The sequence below is a fragment of the Mobula birostris genome, chromosome 26 (assembly GCF_030028105.1).
Source record: "Mobula birostris isolate sMobBir1 chromosome 26, sMobBir1.hap1, whole genome shotgun sequence".
NCBI lineage: Eukaryota > Metazoa > Chordata > Chondrichthyes > Myliobatiformes > Myliobatidae > Mobula > Mobula birostris.
Window position 1 is genome coordinate 40,480,672 of NC_092395.1, and position 21,601 is coordinate 40,502,272.

Sequence of the window (21,601 nt, forward strand, 5' to 3'; positions counted from 1 at the left end):
GGGAAGCATCATCTCGAATGATGGGTCTTTGGACAAAGAAATTGACTCCAGGACAGCGAGGCCAGCCAGGTCCTGGGGAGGCTGAGTACCAGAGTGCTCAATCAACACAACGTCCGCATCTCCACAAAGCTGAAAGTCTACAGAGCTGTGGTCATCCCTTCTCTCCTATATGGATGTGAGTGAGACCTGGACTCTGTACCGATGACACATCAAACAACTGGAGAAATTTCACATGCGTACCCTCCGCTCCATCCTTGGCATTTGTTGGCAAGCCTGTGTCTCCAACCTGGAGGTCTTGGATCGCATGGAGTCCGCCAGCATTGAGTCCCTGATCATCAAAGCCCAGATGCAGGACACGTCTTCAGAATGGACGACCACCATATGTCTCGTCAACTGCTCTATGGTGAACTGGGGACCAGAAAGACACCTCAAGGTCGTCCACTCAAGTGTTACAAAGACGCTGTGAAGGAACCCCTACGCTACTGTGACATCCAGCCAAGGGAACTAGAAGCTGCCGCTGTTGACAGAACATGCTGGTGAGTCCTGTGCTATGAAGCCTACACCAGTTTTGAAGACAGGCACTGCCAAAAACTGATGGAAAACCATGAGCAGCGTCACAGAACAGCAGCCACAATTACTACAACAACAGACTTCCAGTGCCCTCATTGTGCCAGACTCTGCGATTCCAGACTGGGACTGCAGAGCCACCTCTGTGTCCACAGATGAACTGCACAACAGTGTGTCTTCTTCGAATCCGAAGGACTAGCACCATCAGTGCAAGCTCCCCTTCTTATTGCCTGGGTGTAGATACCAGTACATTTTTGTCAGGCTTTGTAGAGTGGCCTGCCTCCCCACACAGGCAATAATCCTTGGCCTCATGGCCTTCCTCCTTGCAGCTCCTGCAGATGACTGCACTGCTTTGGGTGACCATGCCCAGACCTGTTGCTGTAACGGCACAGCCTGGGTTGACTCACATAACTGCAGTTCCCTCCGATGGCAAAGAGTGAGGGAGAGCGGATGATGCCGCCATTCGCATCTACCCCCAACCTGGCCTTCACCTGACATTTGCTTGTCCAAATACAGAACATGTCTTTGACATCCACACAGTTTCCTGCTCCCTCAACTTAACGAGCCAGGAAAGTGAAGACATCCGCGATGAGCACATGTGCTTGAGTATGCGCACTGTGATCAAACGCTCATTCTGGTTGGAACAGTGAAGAGTGGCTGTGCCATCAGCAGCGATAGTGGCGCTTTGTTCCCTTTCTCTAGAAAATCTGCCACATTCTCGAAGCTGACATTAAAAAAAAGCCATTGCCGGGGGAGTCTTGAATGCACAAGATATCCTTCACCTCAAACCCCCACAGTCCAGCAGGATCTTCCCAATGATTCAGTCCCTGGTGAAGGGGCTCCCCTTGCGGAGATATTTCACTGCCAGCGACAGTGTTTTGGTCCTCCTGCTGATGCACCTGTAGCTGCAGCCAACCTGACTGAGCCCGAACACTGATTATTGGAAAGGGGTGGTAGAATGTTTTCCCAGTCAGCTTGAGAATCAACCCCTGGGTCAACAGATTAAGCACTTATCAGTGTCACTTGATTACAAAGAGTTCCTCTTGACTTCTGTCCTCGGTGTCACTGTCCACAGAGATCTGCTATGAGTCGCCCCCCTCAGAAACTACGCTTCATCTTAGCCAAAAAAACACCAAGAAACCAAAACTACTTGTCTTGCTTGCTAGTTTGGAGTTGAAACTGAGGCCAACTGCACCACTTCAGAAAAATACATCTGCATTGGAATCTCATTATATTGCAGTTCTGATTGATAATCATGGAAATAACCAAAGCAAAATGTTGCAAATCTAATTTGCTGAATGACAACCTATCTAAATAACCCTTAGTCTGGCCATCATAGGAGGGAAGAAGTATTGCTTGATTTCCAGTACATGTACTGGTGGTGATCATTCATGCATGAACCAGGATGAAAATTGTTCTGTGTGCATCATGAAGGGAATTTCAGCTAACACCAATTATATTCCTGCCCATGTTTGTGTTTGCATTTCAACCACAGCCATTGGATAACGTACTGGAATGCAAATGCCATCTGATCCCACCCTACGGGACAGATGACAATTCAACATTGCAGTAGATTGATTTAACTCATCATAAAGCTGGGGGGAAGTGGGTACTAAACTGGTCACATTTTTAGTCTGTATGTCTCTGGCTTTCCTAATTGGACCATTAGGGGCTGCATTAAGTTCCAACTGTGCACGTTTCTCCATGTGGAATTCTCCTTGCCACATATGTCTTTCCTTAAAATTAAGTATAGAAGCCTTGAATACCCACACTTCATGATTTAGGAACAGCTTTTTCCCCTTCCTTGCCAGATTTTTGAATGGTCCTCGAACACAACATTACCTTATATTCCTTCTGCACTATGTATTTGTTTTGTAATTTATAGTAATTTTACGGTTTCCCGCTGTACTGCTACTGCAAACCAGCAAACTTCATGTCATATGAAGCAGTGATAATAAACCTAATTCTGATAATTCAGTCCATGAGGCTGTCATATTCAAAGTTCAAAGTACATTTATTACCAAACTATGTATGCATTGTATAGCTTTGAGATTCAACTCCTTACAGGCAGACACAAAGCAAAAAAAACCCAAACAAATGCAGAAGTAAAAGAAGACCACCAAGCAGAGAGAGAAAAAAACAAATCATGCAAACAATAAAAGGAAACAAATAGCATTCAGATCAGAAGTGAATCCACAGACACAAAGCCCAGAGCTGCCAGAGCAGGCCAGAGCTTCTGCCTCAGTTCAGTGCAGAGCCAAGTAAACGTCATGGAGCAGCAAGCAGAACTGCGCAGGCATGTGATGTCGGGCAGTGCAGCGCGGCAGATTTAAAAGGGCAGAAATCCTGCTTCGGGTTTGATTCGAAGAAGGAGTCTGAGAGTCTGAGTGGGAGTGCCGAGAAAGATTTTTTTGAAATTTTCATTATTTTTTTTTCTCCAACGGCGTTCTGAGAGGCGGGACTGCACAGGCGTGTGACGTCGGGCTGTGCAGCACGGCAGATTTAAAAGGAACAGAGCCTCATAGAGCGGGCAGCGTAGTTTTCGGGCTGCAGAGTGAGCCGGGAGCAGAGTGAAGGCTTAAGGGCTTCGGCTCAAAGGGCTTAGGCGGAAACGGGCGAGACGAGGGAGGTTTAGCATTCATTTTCTGTTGTTATTTGAGGAGAGGGGCAGTATGAGTGTGAGGGCAGTTTGCTGTTCTCAGTGTCGGATGTGGGAGGCCCTGGAGTCTCCAAGCCTCCCGGATGTCTACATCTGCGCCAAGTGCATCGAGATGCAGCTCCTAAGGGACCGCGTTACGGAACTGGAGCTGCAGCTCGATGACCTTCGTCTGGTCAGGGAGAGTGAGGAGTTGATAGAGAGGAGTTGCAGGCAGGTGGTCACGCCGAGGCCACGGGAGGCAGACAAGTGGGTCACGGTTAGGAGGTGGAAGGGGAAGAGTCAGGTAATAGGGAGTACCCCGATGGCTGTACCCCTTAACAATAGGTACTCCTGTTTGAGTACTGTTGGGGGGGACAGCTTACCCGGGGGAAGCGACAGTGGCCGTGCCTCCAGCACAGAGTCTGGCCCTGTAGCTCAGAAGGGTAGGGCAAGGAAGAGGAGGGCAGTTGTGATAGGGGACTCGATAGTAAGGGGGTCAGATAGGTGATTCTGTGGACGCAGTCCAGAGACCCGGATGGTAGTCTGCCTCCCTGGTGCCAGGGTCCGGGATATTTCTGATCGTGTCCAAGATATCCTGAAGTGGGACGGTGAGGAGCCAGAGGTCGTGGTACATATAGGTACCAATGACATAGGTAGGAAAAGGGATGAGGTCCTGAAAGGAGAATATAGGGAGCTAGGAAGGGAGTTGAGAAAAAGGACCGCAAAGGTAGTAATCTCGGGATTACTGCCTGTGCCACGCGACAGTGAGAGTAGGAATGCGATGAGGTGGAGGATAGATGCGTGGCTGAGGGATTGGAGCAGGGGGCAGGGATTCAAGTTTTTGGATCATTGGGACCTCTTTTGGCGCAGGCGTGACCTGTACAAAAAGGACGGGTTACACTTGAATCCTAGGGGGACCAATATCCTGGCAGGGAGATTAGCGAGGGCTACTGAGGTGACTTTAAACTAGAATGGTTGGGGGGTGGGAATCAAATTAAAGAGGCTAGGCGTGAGGATGTTAGTTCACAACAGGGGGATGGGAACCAGTGCAGAGAGACAGGGGGGTGTAAAGTGAGGGTAGAAGCAAAAAGTACTAAGGAGAAGAGTAAAAGTGGCAGGCCGACAAATCCAGGGCAAGCATTAAAAAGGGCCACTTTTCAACATAATTGTATAAGGGCTAAGAGAGTTGTAAAAGAGCACCTGAAGGCTTTGTGTGTCAATGCAAGGAGCATTCGTAATAAGGTGGATGAATTGAAAGTGCAGATTGTTATTAATGATTATGATATAGTTGGGATCACAGAGACATGGCTCCAGGGTGACCAAGGATGGGAGCTCAACGTTCAGGGATATTCAATATTCAGGAGGGATAGACATGAAGGGAGGGGAGGTGGGGTGGCATTGCTGGTTAAAGAAGAGACTAACGCAATAGAAAGGAAGGACATAAGCCGGGAAGATGTGGAATCGATATGGGTAGAGCTGCGTAACACTAAGGGGCAGAAGACGCTGGTGGGAGTTGTGTACAGGCCACCTAACAGTAGTAGTGAGGTCGGAGATGGTATTAAACAGGAAATTAGAAATGTGTGCAATAAAGGAACAGCAGTTATAATGGGTGACTTCAATCTACATGTAGATTGGGTGAACCAAATTGGTAAAGGTGCTGAGGAAGAGGATTTCTTGGAATGTATGCGGGATGGTTTTTTGAACCAACATGTCGAGGAACCAACTAGAGAGCAGGCTATTCTGGACTGGGTTTTAAGCAATGAGGAAGGGTTAATTAGCAATCTTGTCGTGAGAGGCCCTTTGGGTAATAATGACCATAATATGGTGGAATTCTTCATTAACATGGATAGTGACATAGTTAATTCAGAAACAAAGGTTCTGAACTTAAAGAGGAGTAACTTTGAAGATATGAGACGTGAATTAGCTAAGATAGACTGGCAAATGACACTTAAAGGATTGACGGTGGATATGCAATGGCAAGCATTTAAAGGTTGCATGGATGAACTACAACAATTGTTCATCCCAGTTTGGCAAAAGAATAAATCAAGGAAGGTAGTGCACCCGTGGCTGACAAGAGAAATTAGGGATAGTATCAATTCCAAAGAAGCAGCATACAAATTAGCCAGAGAAAGTGGCTCACCTGAGGACTGGGAGAAATTCAGAGTTCAGCAGAGGAGGACAAAGGGCTTAATTAGGAAGGGGAAAAAAGATTATGAGAGAAAACTGGCAGGGAACATAAAAACTGACTGTAAAAGCTTTTATAGGTATGTAAAAAGGAAAAGACTGGTAAAGACAAATGTAGGTCCCCTACAGACAGAAACAGGTGAATTGATTATGGGGAGCAAGGACATGGCAGACCAATTGAATAATTACTTTGGTTCTGTCTTCACTAAGGAGGACATAAATAATCTTCCAGAAATAGTATGGGACAGAGGGTCCAGTGAGATGGAGGAACTGAGCGAAATACTTGTTAGTAGGGAAGTGGTGTTAGGTAAATTGAAGGGATTGAAGGCAGATAAATCCCCAGGGCCAGATGGTCTGCGTCCTAGAGTGCTTAAGGAAGTAGCCCAAGAAATAGTGGATGCATTAGTGATAATTTTTCAAAACTCGTTAGATTCTGGACTAGTTCCTGAGGATTGGAGGGTGGCTAATGTAACTCCACTTTTTAAAAAAGGAGGGAGAGAGAAACCGGGGAATTATAGACCGGTTAGCCTAACGTCGGTGGTGGGGAAACTGCTGGAGTCAGTTATCAAGGATGTGATAACAGCACATTTGGAAAGCGGTGAAATCATCGGACAAAGTCAGCATGGATTTGTGAAGGGAAAATCATGTCTGACGAATCTCATAGAATTTTTTGAGGATGTAACTAGTAGAGTGGATAGGGGAGAACCAGTGGATGTGGTATATTTGGATTTTCAAAAGGCTTTTGACAAGGTCCCACACAGGAGATTAGTGTGCAAACTTAAAGCACATGGTATTGGGGGTAAGGTATTGATGTGGATGGAGAATTTGTTAGCAGACAGGAAGCAAAGAGTGGGAATAAACGGGACCTTTTCAGAATGGCAGGCGGTGACTAGTGGGGTACCGCAAGGCTCAGTGCTGGGACCCCAGTTGTTTACAATATATATTAGTGACTTGGATGAGGGAATTAAATACAGCATCTCCAAGTTTGCAGATGACACGAAGCTGGGTGGCAGTGTTAGCTGTGAGGAGGATGCTAAGAGGTTGCAGAGTGACTTGGATAGGTTGGGTGAGTGGGCAAATTCATGGCAGATGCAATTTAATGTGGATAAATGTGAAGTTATCCACTTTGGTAGCAAAAATAGGAAAACAGATTATTATCTGAATGGTGGCCGATTAGGAAAAGGGGAAGTGCAACGAGACCTGGGTGTCATTAAACACTAGTCATTGAAAGTGGGCATGCAGGTACAGCAGGCGGTGAAAAAGGCGAATGGTATGCTGGCATTTATAGCGAGAGGATTTGAGTACAGGAGCAGGGAGGTACTACTGCAGTTGTACAAGGCCTTGGTGAGACCACACCTGGAGTATTGTGTGCAGTTTTGGTCCCCTAATCTGAGGAAAGACATCCTTGCCATAGAGGGAGTACAAAGAAGGTTCACCAGATTGATTCCTGGGATGGCAGGACTTTCATATGAAGAAAGACTGGATGAACTGGGCTTGTACTCGTTGGAATTTAGAAGATTAAAGGGGGATCTGATTGAGACGTATAAAATCCTAAAGGGATTGTACAGGCTAGATGCAGGAAGATTGTTCCCGATGTTGGGGAAGTCCAGAATGAGGGGTCACAGTTTGAGGATAAAGAGGAAGCCTTTTAGGACCGAGATTAGGAAAAACTTCTTCACTCAGAGAGTGGTGAATCTGTGGAATTCTCTGCCACAGGAAACAGTTGAGGCCAGTACATTGGCTATATTTAAGAGGGAGTTAAGTATGGCCCTTGTGGCTACGGGGATCAGGGGGTATGGTGGGAAGGCTGGGGCGGGGTTCTGAGTTGGATGATCAGCCATGATCATAATAAATGGCGGTGCAGGCTCGAAGGGCCGAATGGCTTACTCTTGCACCTATTTTCTATGCTTCTATGTAGAACTGGCCCGGCCCTCGAATCTGGTCCCAACACCTTGCCTTTTCAATCCATGTGGCCCGGCATTTAAATCATCCAAACAGTGGGTCATTCCCCGCTCTAGGACCTGCACCCTGTCACATCAATATGCTCTGGGCCTCCGACTTTGCCTCGAATACACCTCCACTTCCTACTCGTTTGCTTCGACCCTTGACTCAGCTTTGCCTTTACCTGCTTCTCCATTGTTTGCAGTGGGCATTTACCATAATTTTTTACCAGAATTGTTTTATAAATAAAGTATTTAGTGGTGTTCTTTGTTTTATTCATTAAACTGCCATTAATAAATACAATGAAAATTAATATAAATTATTTGTCTTGGTTAGTAATGAACTTCAGCACAGGAAAGGGTTTATAGAAGCTGGTAATAAGTTACAGAATCATATAGCAGTGAAGCTGGCCCTTCAGCCCATCATATCCATCCTTTTTGCCCATCTACACTAATCCCATTTGCCTGCATTGTGATTGCACTCTTCTGTGCCTTGGAATTTGTTCAGGTGTTCCATTACTGATGAAGTGGAACCAGCTCTCAAATCTCTGCAGATTTGTACACGGTTGAGGCTAATATAAGGCTGCAATAATTTTAGCATTGTTGAAGTCCTCCATCTAATGAATCACTTTAAAGTAGCTGTTACGCAGGTAGACAAGTGAAATGCTGCTCAAGCAGTATCACAACAATGACAAAAAGCTGACCTTTGCTGGGTTGGATGATGGATTGGAGATTGGGACCCTTTGAGTTTGTTGTGTTCTACTCTAAGAAAAGAATGGAGGAGGCAATTGAACAAGATTAAAGGACATCTTGTTTAATAATGAGAAAAAGAAACAGCAAAGGAGATTGTTAAAACAATCAACTCAATTGGTGATATTTGCTGGAGAGAGTTGCTGTATAATATAATTAATAACCTTATACGTATTCAAGATCAGTGGGTACATTAAAATTTCCTATTTCCCACCAATAGTACCTTGGGCCTTTTACATTTCCATGTGTTATAAATCTTCATCACCCAACAACCTCAGCCAATTATCATTCATATCAAACAACCACGCTCGCCTCCACACACTCTCACACTTTTCTCCCTGCACTAAAGTTCATGTTCACATTACACAGCTTACAGTCAACCAATCAAAGCAAAGCTTCCAGGTACAGTAGATACATTGCAACTTTGCAGAAGGCGGTAACACTCACCACCACCAGTAAAAACCTGGTTAGGAGGAAACACTTCCTTGTTAGTTCAGCGGCCAAAAACCGGGACTGTCATTCATTTTTGGAGCACCACAAAAGCTGGTGTTGGGACAGTAAGCTTTGAAAATCTGTTTTATCACACCCCACCTCCCACTAATCTTCGAGTTTCTTCTGATCTACAGATTTATAAGCTGTAGTCAGCAATATCTTCCACCTTGCCCAGATCCTGTTGATAAGGCCCTTCTTTGGTTCTTGCTGCAAGTAACCAAGTCTTCCCACATCAAATGCCAAAGGGAAGACACTTCTGTCACTTGGCCTGACCCCGGTCACTCCCAACTTAGACACAGGTGCTCCATATACTTCAGAACGTTGTTTAAGTTCAAGATTTACAGAGAAATATGAACACATGGAAATAATGAGCAGGAGTAAACCATTTGGCCCTTGAGCTTATTCAACAAGCCAATATGATCAGAGCTGATCATTCAAATTCAGTCTGTTGTTCTTGGTTTCTCTCCACAGCTTGAACTGTTTAGCCCTTTGCGCTATAAATAATTCCTTCTTAATTATAGACAATAACACTATATGACATAGGAGCAGAAGTAGACCATTTAGCCCATGGAGTCTGCTCCACCATTCCATCTTGGCTGATTTATTATTCCTTTCAACCCTAATCCCCTGTCTTCACCCTGTAACCTTTCACATCTGGACTATTCAAGAAACTTTCAAACTCCACTTAAAATATACCCAATGACCTAGCCTCCACAACTGTCTGTGTCAATGAATTCCATGGATTCACCACCCTCTGGCTAAAGAAATTCCTCCTCATTGCTGTTCTTAATGGACATTGCTCTATTCTGAGGCTGGGCCTCTGGTCCTAGACTCCTCACAATGGAAAACATCCTCTCCACATCAACTCTATCTGGGCCTTTCAATATTTGATAGATTTCAATGAGGTCCTCCCTCATTCTTCTAAACCCCAGCAAATACAGGCCTAGAGTCACGAACACTCCTCATATGTTAATTCTTTCATTCCTAGAATAATTCCTATGAACCTCCTCTGAAATACAATGAAATTATATTCCATAAATTGGCCTCAATTGCATTTTGTGATACAGCAATCTACTGATTCACCACACCTTGTGTGAAGGAATTTCTTGCTATTTCAGTCCTAACCAGCATGCCCTGTAACCTTACTCTGTGACGTTCCCCACCATCAGGAAAATTTTTCCAGCATCAAATTAGTCCAGGCTTGTCATAGATTCAAGCAAAATTAATCCTAACCATTGCAATGCCTCTGCATACATTGGACTTGCCATCCCGGGAATCTATTGGTGAACTTTTACGTTCCACCTTTATGGCAATTATACCCTTCATCAGACCAAAACTGCACACAATTATTAAAGTATGCTCTAAATAAGGCCTTGTACAATTACATAAAATACCCCTGCTCCTCTACATTATTCCTCTCCTTGTGAAGGTCAACATATCATTCCTTTTCTTCAGCATTTACACTCACCAAATATCCGAAAGGGTCATCTAAGTCTTATTTAACCTTCCCCCTTTCTTGACCTCCAACGGTTTACATAATAATCGGTCTTCTTGTTTTGTCACAAAAATGGATAGCATCATATTTATCCACAATATTTCTCATCTGCTATGTATTTCCCCACACAGCTTCTCACATGACTCTGGAAGCTCCAGCTTGTGTGCATCTTCCTCACAGCTTACACTCCCACCTAATACTGTGTTTTTGTAAATACCCTCATTTCAATAATGAAAATACATTGTGAAAGTTAGAGTCCAACACAGATTCTTGCAGTACCCCAATCGTTATGATGTCTCACTTGGAAAAGAATCCATTAATTCCTACTTTGTGCTTCCTGTCTGGCAATGGCTTTCTATCCATGACAGGAGAGTAACCCCAATCATATGTTCTTTATTTTTACATGGTAATCTCATATGTGCAATTTTGTCAAAAACTTTCTGAGAAACATCAAATCAGCTGATTGTTCCTGCTTCACACTACCCGTTACATCTTAAAAATTCCAGTAAATTGGTCAAGCATCAGTTTTCTTTGGCAAATCTTTGGTCAATCCAATCATTATTTTCCAAATTACTTGTCTTCTGCGCCCTCCCACCTTCTTAATTAAACAGTCAGCTACTCTCTAATACACAGAAACTGATCTGGAGTCTGTAGATGTTTGAAAAATGGCCACCAATGCATCCACTATTTCTGATATCCACTCCTAGTTGTAGACAAATAGGTCCTGGGGATTTATCAACCATTAATCTCATCTCACTAGATCGTCCAATTCCTCAATGTCTCTGGCAGTTTATTAGCGATTTCTTTGTCAACACAGATCTAAAATTCGTATTCAGTTGGTCAGCCAGTTCTTTGTTGCCCGTTATAAATTCCTCTGTTTCTGACTGTATCGACCTAAATTTATCTTTACTATTTTTTTCTTGACATATCTGTAGATGCTATTATTGTTAGTTTCATATTCTATGCAATCTCATGCACTATTTTCCCCTTCTTAATTAATCCCTTGTTTCTCCTTTGTTACACTCTAAGTTGATCCCAGTCCTCAGGTTCTCTGCTATTTGGACCAATGTATGTGTCTTCTCCTCAGATTTAATACTGTTGCTTATTTCTCTTGTTAGCCACTGTTGAGACATACTACTTGTTCATTTTTTTTCCCAGGCATGAGAGAACAATTGTGCAGCTCATTCATTCCTTAATGACTACCAATTTTGATCCATTCTGATCCCATAAGTAACATTTTGAAATCAACTTTTGCCTGATATTGCCTCATTCTATCATAATTTCATTTATTTAAATTCAGGACCCACCACCCTGCTATGTTAATATAAACTCTCCCAAGCACTGGATCATCAGTCCTAGTGCTGGACATCAGCACCCATCCATATTAATCCCACCTCCCAGTGCCTGATCTGTAGCCTTCCAAATCTAGGGGATTTATATGCTCATTCAGACTTTTCATAGATGCTGTCAGCAGCTCTACTTTCACCACTTTCTGATGAAAAAGGTTCCACTGAGATCCCCTCTAAGTCTCTTACTGTGGTCTCTATAGCAGTGTCGTCCAGGTGCCCATAGTCTGGCTTGTATTTGGTCCCTCCTTTCCCAGAATCAGTTCTGATGTCCCAGGAATCAAAATCCTACCAGCCTGCACCATCTTTCTGAACATGCATTCATTTGGTTTGTTCTCCTCAACACAGCACTGGAAGTAGTCAAAAACCATACAACATGGAAACAGCCGTTTGGTCCATCATGTATCTGTCAGCCATAGAACACACTGCCTGAGAGTGTGTTGGAAGCAGAGTCATTGACAGAATTGAAAAGTGCCTAGATCATTTAAGCACAGAAAGATATAAGTCAAGTGCTGGGGGGTGGACTTAATATGGATGGATTCTGTGTTCCCCCTCAAATCCCCTCTGTCCCATATTCCTTTTCCTGCATCCATATTTTCTATTTTTATCTATATCTGATACACAGATTGTGACTGCCAACTCTGAGCTCCGGCCTTATAATCATTCTCCTTAAATTGGTCTTTCTGGCCTTATCCCTTTGTTTCACCTCCATCATTGGAACCGATATGTACCACAGCCACCAGCTGATTGCTTTCCATCCTTCTCTGCTCTGAGATATTCTTCACCCCTAGCATCAGGGAGGTAACGTAAAATTCTGTATCACATTTGCAGCCACAGTGACACTCATAGTTGAATTGTCTGTCACTAAAGCTGCCTCACTCTTTATCCACCAGAGCCACCTGTGATGCCAGAGCCTGGCGTTTCCTGCATTCCCCTGTGAAACCATCTACACCAGCATTACTGAGAGCTGAAGTGGGTGAGGGAAGGGAGACCACCACAGGGTGTTACTGCACCCCCTGCCTCCCTCCAGGCTGCCCGCTAGTCACCTATTCCCTTCTTACTTGTCCAGTCTTTCCCTGCAGTGTGACCAGCTTGCTAAGTCTGCTGTCCCCAGGCATGGCAGATGCTCCACTGAAAATTGAATTGCAGCTCCAGCTCCATAGTGCCGTCGACTAGAAGCTGCAGCTGGATACATTTCCTGCACAGATGGCTGCCAGGGGAAGCATTCCTTGCATCTGAGCTGCTTTGCCATGAATTACATAGTTAACATACTGAATTAAAGAATACTGATCACATTGGGGATCTTATTCACTCCAAACAAGACTTTCTATGGCATCAATTCTTTACTTTTATTTTATCTAATGAACTGTAGCAGTAAAAATAGCAGAAATACTCACCTGATTTGAATTACAAATCACACTCTATATAACTGCCAGGCCTGTCCTGTTTTAAGCTGTTGGTCTCAGATCTGATGCTATATATAAGCAATAAGAGCGTCAAGACTCCGTACTGACAAGACTCATGTTATGCTGTGAAACGGAAATGACTTTTTCTACACTCTTTCCACAGGTCCTGCTTCCCGTCACCCCTCCCTCTCTTATCCAAGCATAATCCCTAAAGATGGCAGCGCTCAGAGGGGAGACGTGCGCAAAAATGCATCAACAAAGGCGAGCTTCTAATGCGAGGTGGCTGACATCTCTGATGTATGACCATCGGCCCAGAGACAGTAAGGGGCAGCGGTTGCAACCCACTGGCTGACTGGAATCAGCAAAGGTTCTGTAAGATAAGGTAGGGCTTGGATTACTTTCGCCGTGTAAGAGAGTGCTCTGTGAACCCACCATCTCTTGCCCAAGATGGTCACTCAGGAACCTGGGCACCATGCTGAGGGAGGGAATTGCTGTTGCTACACCCTCGTTTGGTTTAAACCATGATGACCACACTTTGAGTCTCTATGGCTGATCTGACTGTTCCTGGAACACCTTGGCTAGGCCTACTTGTGGTGCAACAGAAGCTAAGACATTAGCAGAGAACAACACATCCATAAAATTCTGAAGGAGCTCAGCAAGTTCGGCAGCATCAGTGGAGGGAAAATAAACAGTCAGCATGTTGGGCCAAGACACTTCATCAAGACTGGAAAGGAAGGGGACAGTCGTTGTAGGTCGCATCTGGAATTTCCAGTTGGCGGACGATTTCCCTCCACGCTGCTCTGACATATTGGGAAAACATGTACGTGGCAGGTTACAGCCTTTACTTTCTGCCAGGTGAGTTTAAAGAGATCACCACCCTTTGCAGTGGATGACCAGGACGTCTAAGTGCCCTGTTATGCTCTTAGCGCTCCACCAACACCTGCTGGCCTGCCTTCTTGACCATTAGACCATTGATCGGTCTCTTCCGCTCAATTTGCCATGGCCAGACTTCACACGCTGGGATAGGCAGATCCCCTACCTCACCGAGGGTCGCAGACCTGTCGGCTACCCAGGGACAGAAACCAGAATAAGAGGGTAAATTCAAAGTCAAAGGGGCATAGAATGTAAAACATTAAACAGTGCAACGTATAGGCACTTTGGCCTATAGTGTTTAAATTAAACTTCCACATGCTCATAGTTCATACCTCTCCATTCTCTGCATATACACGGAAGTCTCTTGAAATCTGCCACCACTTCTACTTCCATTACTACCACTGGCAGCCCTTTCTAGGCACCAATCACTGTGTAAAAGAACTTGGTCCACAGATCTCTTTTAAACATTCCCCACTCATCTTAAATATATGTCCTCTAGTACTTGACACTTCTACCCTGGGCAACAGATTCCGCCTGCTTAACTTATAAAGTACAAAGTTCAAAGTAAAATTTATTATCAGAGAGCACATAAAACCCTGAGTTTCTTTATCTGCAGGCTTACTTAGCAGTGCTTGTCATGCTTTTATGAACTTCAATCAGGTCTCTCCCCAGCATCCAATGCTCCATAAAAAACAACTCAAGTTTGCCCACCCTCTTCTTATAGTTACACTGCATAACTACACCAAAAGATTTGCAGGAAAGCTTTGGCTCCGCAATCTTTGCAAATCCTTGTTCAAGTCGCTGCTGGTCCTATACTCCTTCACATTGCCCTTGGGCTTTCTGACAAGCAGCTAGCCATTCACTCAATTGCCACCAGCAGTTTGTTTTGTCTCCATCAAAGACTCGTCTCTGGAGCAGAAGTTCCGATTTAAGATGGCACTGGTGAAGCCCAGTGACTACTTATCGATGGCAAACAAACCAAAACAATACAACTAAATATTTTATTAATGGCACTGCCTCTGGTAAAATTTCTAGTAAGTGATCACTGCAAACAATGGAGAGGTGAGCGGAGGCGAGTCAGTGTCAAGGCGAAGTTGAGGCAGCGTTGAGGCGAGTGGGTGCAAGGTAGAGTCAGAGCAAACAGAGGCTAGTTAGTGTCGGGGAGAGCAGAGGCGAGAGCTGTCTACCAAAACAGTGAGTGAGGGAAGACCCAAGGTTTGATCTATATAGGCGCCAGGCTGACTTGGAAAGGTTGGGATTGAGCCGAAACGTGGCGGCAGGGTCCAGACTCAGAGCATATCGAAGCAACAGGGTCCAGGTCCTACAGTGAGGAAAGACCTGATGTTTTGACAATTTATACTTCAGGCTGATTGAAAAGGCAGGGTGTCGGGACCAGAGGCGAGGGTGGGACCAGTTTTACTCACTGCTCCGCGATGATTACTCGGCTTTGTGCTGAACTGAGGCTGTGGCCTGCGCTGGCTGCAGTGATGCCTGACTTCGTGCCTGTGGTCTCACTTCCATTCTGAATGCTATTTACTTACTTTTACTGTGTACACAATTTGTATTTTTTTCTCATTGCACATCGGGTGTGTGATTGTCTTTGTTTTCTTTAATGGGTTCATTTGGGTTTCTTTGTTTTGTGGCTGCCTGTAAGGAGACAAATCTCAAGGTTATATTATATATGCATACTTTGATAATAAATGTACTTTGAACTTTAAACTCGAACTTTGGGAACTCATAACTTTGCTTTCCATGGAGCTGGCTACCCATACCCCCACTCCACTACAGCTAGCCAGTCTGCTGCCCACCATGACAAATACAAGAGATCTATCTTCCTCTCCATCTCTGCCACCATGGCCTCCAAGTACAACCTTTAAAACCCTTGGTGAATTCCCTCTGTTATGTTTGATTAACAGGGAGTGGCTACTTTCTGATGACATGTAAGTACTACTTGCCATTTATGAAAATAATTTTATTCATTTATATTTAAAGATGAAGTGTGGAACACACCCTTCTGGCCCAGTGAGCAGCATTACTCAGCAACCCACCGATTTAACGCTACCCTAATCATAGGACAACTTACAATGCTTAATTAAACTACTAACTGTTGCATCTTTAGACTGTAGGAGGATACCAGAGCAAAGCCATGCATTCACAGGGAGGACGTACAAACTACTTACAGAGGACTATCTGGGTAGCCTCCGACCTGATGGCATGAACATCAATTTCTTGATCTATTGGTAATTGCACTCCTCCTTTCCTTCACCATTCTCCATTCCATTTCCCTCTCTCACCTTATTTCCTTACCAGCCCATCACCTGCCCCTGGTGCCTCTCCTCCTTCCCTTTCTTCCATGTCTTCTACCCCCTCCTATCAGATTCCCCCTTCTCCAGCTCTTTATCTCTTTCACCAATCGACTTCCCAGTTCTTTACTTCACCCTTCCTCCCTCTTCCTATTTCAACTATCACCTACTACCTTGTGCTTCTTCCTACCCTCCTCCCACCCTTTTGCATCTCTTTCTCCAGTCCCGATGAAGGGTCTCAGCCTGAAACATCGACTGTTTACTCTTTTCCACAGACGCTGACTGGCATGCTGAGTTCCTCCAGCATCTTGTGTGTGTGTTACTTGCAAAGGACGCCAGAATTGAACTGTGAACTCTAATGCTCGAAGCTGTTAGTTCTCTGTCGGACAGTATCCCCAATTAACAGCAAGTCAGGTTGGCTGTCAGCAATCCAGATTTAAGTGCCAAGTCAAACAAAGTTGGCACAACTTCGTTTAAGTTCCCCATCCGAAGCAGTAAGCCTGGAATAATTGTGTGTTTTGACTCTTTCTACCTGTATTGACCTTAACCTATTAAAGCCCAATTTTGCTGTTGAATTATGTCCTGCCAAAGGGTCTCGACCTGAAACATCGACTGTACTCTTTTCCATTAGTGCTGCCTGGCCTGCTGAGTTCCCGCAACATCTTGTGTGTGTTTGCTTGGATTTCCAGCATCTGCAGATTTTCTCTTGTTCGTGATCATGGAAGATCTATGTATTACATAATTTTAAAATAATGACCACATTAGGGCTTTGTATCATGCTACTATGAAGCTTCTGACATTGCATCATCTGAAAATCATCCTTGGTCACAACTTCCCAAGAGATATCACTGAAATAATAATTAAAATTGGGATTTGGTCAGAATTGAAATATTTTTGACTATACTGGATTCCCAGACCTGCACCAGTGCCTGAATATTCTTGTTTGTCAAAGATATATGAGATGACTCAGTAATAACTCTCTCCCTCCTATTTTCCCACCACCCTTGGGGTGATAATTTGGCCTTGACTTGGCAGGTTTTCTCAAAAGCACAGGTATAATCAGTAACCAGAAATGAGGATGAATGTGCTAATAATGTCATTTTGGAGGTAGCACTTAATGCAACAGCATTAGTTTGTTGAAATAAAGGCTGCAGTTTCTGACTAATCCTTATCTTAGTTGGAATGGATTGCAAGAAATTAGAAGTACCATACAAAATAGTAATACGAATAGTAACAGTAATAGTAAAATAGTTATGTAATAGGATGGAAAGGCTGAGAATAGCAACTACTTCCATTTATGACACAGTAAATGAAGTAAAATATTGCATAGTGCTTCACTGCATCATTACCAGTCTAATTCTTGACAAATATTAAATCCTTTTCTTACAGTGGGAGCGCGGAGGTGTCTAAAACTAGAAGGCATAGATTTAAGGTGAGAAGGGAGAAATTTAGAGGGGCTCCAGGGGGCAAAGTTCCACACATGGAATGAGCTGCCAGGAAGTGGAAATGTACAATAAATGTCTCTGGCTGACAACATGTCAGTATCCCGGAGGAAGGGCATCATTACCCTCAGGAGGAGGAGAAGACAGACAGCAGGAAATAGAGACCCATTTCACTGATGAATCTGGATAATAAAAACCCATCTAAATTCAGATTCAGGTTTATTTGTCATACATGATTCAGTGAAATGTGTTGTTTGTATTAAAAACCAACACACCAAAGAATGTGGTGGGAATAGCTCACAAGTGTCTCTACACATTCTGGTGCCCACATAGCATACCCGCAAAGTTCCACAGAGTATTGTGCAGGGTCATCTCCAGTCAGGTCAATTTGGGATACCATCACCCATGTGCAGGATAGAGGGGAGGATCCTTTCCTCGTAAACTTGGACCAGGATTAGATTAGATTAGATTAGATTATGAGGACATGCAGTCCTCTTTTATTGTCATTTACTAATGCATGCATTAACTAATGATACAATGTTCGTCCAGAAAGATATCACAGAAACACAAGACAGGCCAAGACTGAAAAATTGACAAAAACCACATAATTATAACATATAGTTACAACAATGCAAGTAACACCGTAATTTGATAGAAGAACAGACCATAGGCACGGTAAAAAAAGTCTCAGAGTCTCTCGAAAGTCCCATCATCTCACGCAGATGGTAGAAGGAAGAAAACTCTCCCTGCCATGAGCTTCCAGCACCGCAAACTTGCCGATGGAGCATCCTGGAAGCACCCGACCACAGTCCGACTCTCAGTCCGTCCGAAAACTTCGAGCCTCTGACCAGCCCTTCAACACTGAGCACCGAGCACCATCTCTGCCGAACGCTTCGACCCCAGCCCTGGCCACCAGCAACAGGCAAAGCTGAGGATTTGGGGCCTTCCCCTCCGGAGATTCTGGATCGCACAATAGCAGCGGCAGCGAACCGGGCATTTCAGAAGTTTCTCCAGATGTTCCTCCTTCCTTCTCACATCTGTCTCCATCAAATCAGAATTGTGCACGGCATCCTACTTACAAATACAATATCATTCACCGGAGAGGCCGCGCGCACTGCGTCTTGCCGCCATCTTCTCCTCCCTCCTGTGGATGATGTCTTTGATGAGGTATCATATATGTATGTGTTGAACATGTTCCTCAAAATGGGATTTAGTGAAGGTGTTAGGAATTGGATTCAACTGCTCTATCAGTCATTAGTAGTACAATCCAAATCAATACATGTGAAACAGACACCTTACCCATCATGTTCCCCACTCCTCCCTGCCTTACGTGGCCTTGAAGTCTTTGCCGAATCCATCAAGAGCACCATAGATGTGAGAGAGGTGTCAATGCCAGGCCGTGGGGCCACTCTGTTCAAAGTCTCTCCTTACATGAATGATTTCACTATCTTCTGCTCAGAAACACAGTCAACCAGCAGATTCATCACATCCTCTGACCAGCTTGAGTTAACATTAGGTGGCAGACTCAACAGCTGGGGCTGTGAGACCATACTTTTTGGAAACTATCCTAACCAGCCCACTGATCCCTTCCACTGTCATAGCTAAAAACTCAAAAGTGCTGGTGATCTGTTTCAGAGAAGCTATGGCATGTAACGAAAGTTGTTGGAGTGGATATGCAAGGCAAATTTAAAGCTGGGACTGTGGGAGAGGTGTTCCCTCTAGATGACTGACAAGAACCTGGCCAAGAGGTGCGAGGTACTCTCAGTACTGCTATATGAGCATAGGAGCAATCTGTACCCCACTCCTCTGCAATGGCTCTCACATGAGTCATCTTCCAGTTCATCAAAGGACCTAAAATGGAGCATATCCAACAGGGTGAAAGGCACAAGTTCTCGAACAATGAGGTGAAAAGCATACCCGGCATTGGCCTCAACCCGATGGCCAATTTTGTGTGTGGCTGCATCAGACTGAAGTACCCCAAAACCAAATGTCACTAAGTGCGGCAAAGTACAAGCCTGGCTGTGTTTCTGCAACATGCCCCATTCAGCTGGCCATTGCCACCCCTCTGTGGAAAAGGTCTTCGACCACAGTGGCAGGCAGTTCAGCAAGGAACGATCTACAGTATAAACACTTTGTGAAAAGAGCACAATGGTTCCCATGTGATAGCTCCTTAAACAGACTGTTAAGCCTGTCTGGCAGAATCCCTTATCGCCAGAACTCACCAACAAGCACAAATTCACTTGGCTAGCAGTGAGAGGGGCCCTACCTAACACAATTCCTAACACAAGCAGACTTTCAGACAATTGCGATGAGGATAAGATGCCCATCTATTTGTTGACTTTGAGCTTGCAAAGTCTGGAAGAGGCATGTGAATTCTGGGCAATCCTGAACAGAGGACTCCCTGATCTATAGGCTGTACCCAGAGACACTTATTGAAACAGTTATCAAGTGCTGCTGGAAGATTAACTCAGTGAAAGACACCTCTTTGTTTGCTCAGAATTTGTTGTCATCCAGTACAGTGAGATATCCCATAAGGGAATACTGCTGACTGGCAAATTAAAAACTGCACTGGTACAAGCAGAGAGATGCTCTGTAGACTGGTGACTCGAGGTGACAATAAACAGTCAAAACATCAAGCTGTATGGACAGCTTTTGAAGAGGAAAGGGAGGTAGGGAGATGGGGGGAGATTAAAGAAGTAATTCTGAAGTTTGAGAGGTAGACAGTAGAAGAACATGGCAGCCAGTTAAAGATCAAAGGCATTCATGAAATTCAGCAATGGAAAGAAGTTCATCTTAAATAGATTTCAAGGAAAAAGATTGATGAGCCCAATGTAGAGACTTGAATGTAACAGTGAGAATTTTAACACTGAGATTATCCTATAACATGATCCAAATCTGATCAGTTAATACAGCAATGATGGATGAATAGGACTGGGTTCAAGTAAAATAAATATTCTTAGTACTGATGTGACAATGCAATCCTCAATGTGTCCACAGCATTTTAATCAGCTTATTAGCGTTTCGATAGAGGTATAGAAAATTGAATATCCAAGTTTTTGTTTATCTTATTTATTTTATTTAGGGATACAATGCAGAATAGGCCTTCCAGCCCTTTGAGCCACACCACCCAGCAACCCCTGTTTTAACCTTAGCCTAGTCACGGGATAATTTACAATGAGCATTTAGCCCACAGTGCTAACTGGTACATCGTTGGAATGTGGGAGAAAACTGGAACACCTGGAGAAAGCACTTGCGTTTTACGGGAAGGATGTACAAACTCCTTACTGAGGACACTGGGATTGAACTTTGAACTCCAAAGCCTTGAGCTGTAATAGCCTCACAATAATCACTACTCTACCATGGTGTCAAGCTATAGACATTAAGTCATAATTCAGAGTAAGATGTGTAGATGACAACGGAAAGTTTCAAAGCCTAGTCAGACAATGAGAGAAGGCAAGATGATGGAAACCAAAGTTTGTAGTGGTGAAGTACAGGATGTGAAATAGAATATTTTCTAAATGGTGATATATTAAGAGAAACAGAAGAACTTGAGTACCTTGGGGAATAGAAAAAGAACACTAAAAGCTAGTGAGCAGGCACTAAAAGCGATCATAAACCTAATAGGAACTTAGTAGAAATATAACATTGAGGCCAAGTTGCATAAACCTAGCTCACATATCTTTCAATTTTTCTCCATGAGTTAGTTGATGTGTTTAAAAAGACCAAGTGATATGCTAATGCCAAATATCGTATTTTCTCTGTGGGAAGAATACAGGGATACATCTTATACTGGGATAGTATCAGGTATAAAATCAGAAAGCCAGAAGTACAAAAATGACTCCCAAAATCTCTGGATTCTCCATCAACTGATATGTTTATGGCTGATAGCTTGCTGACAGGTCAGGATATGTTATCAGTCACATTCCACTTAATTGCCAAAACAAAATCATGGTCTGAATAAGATATCTCCTGCTTCTGTCTTTGTGAGGCAATAGACATCCCTGATTTATCTTTGATTCAATGGCCCTTTATAACTCTTCAATTTGCAGAAATCCCTCCGGGATTTTGAGAAAATATAATGAGGACATATTGTTTATTTCAATCTATTATTTATCTTCTGGATATGTGGATACCATTCAGATATTTGCCCTTTCCTGTCTCCCAA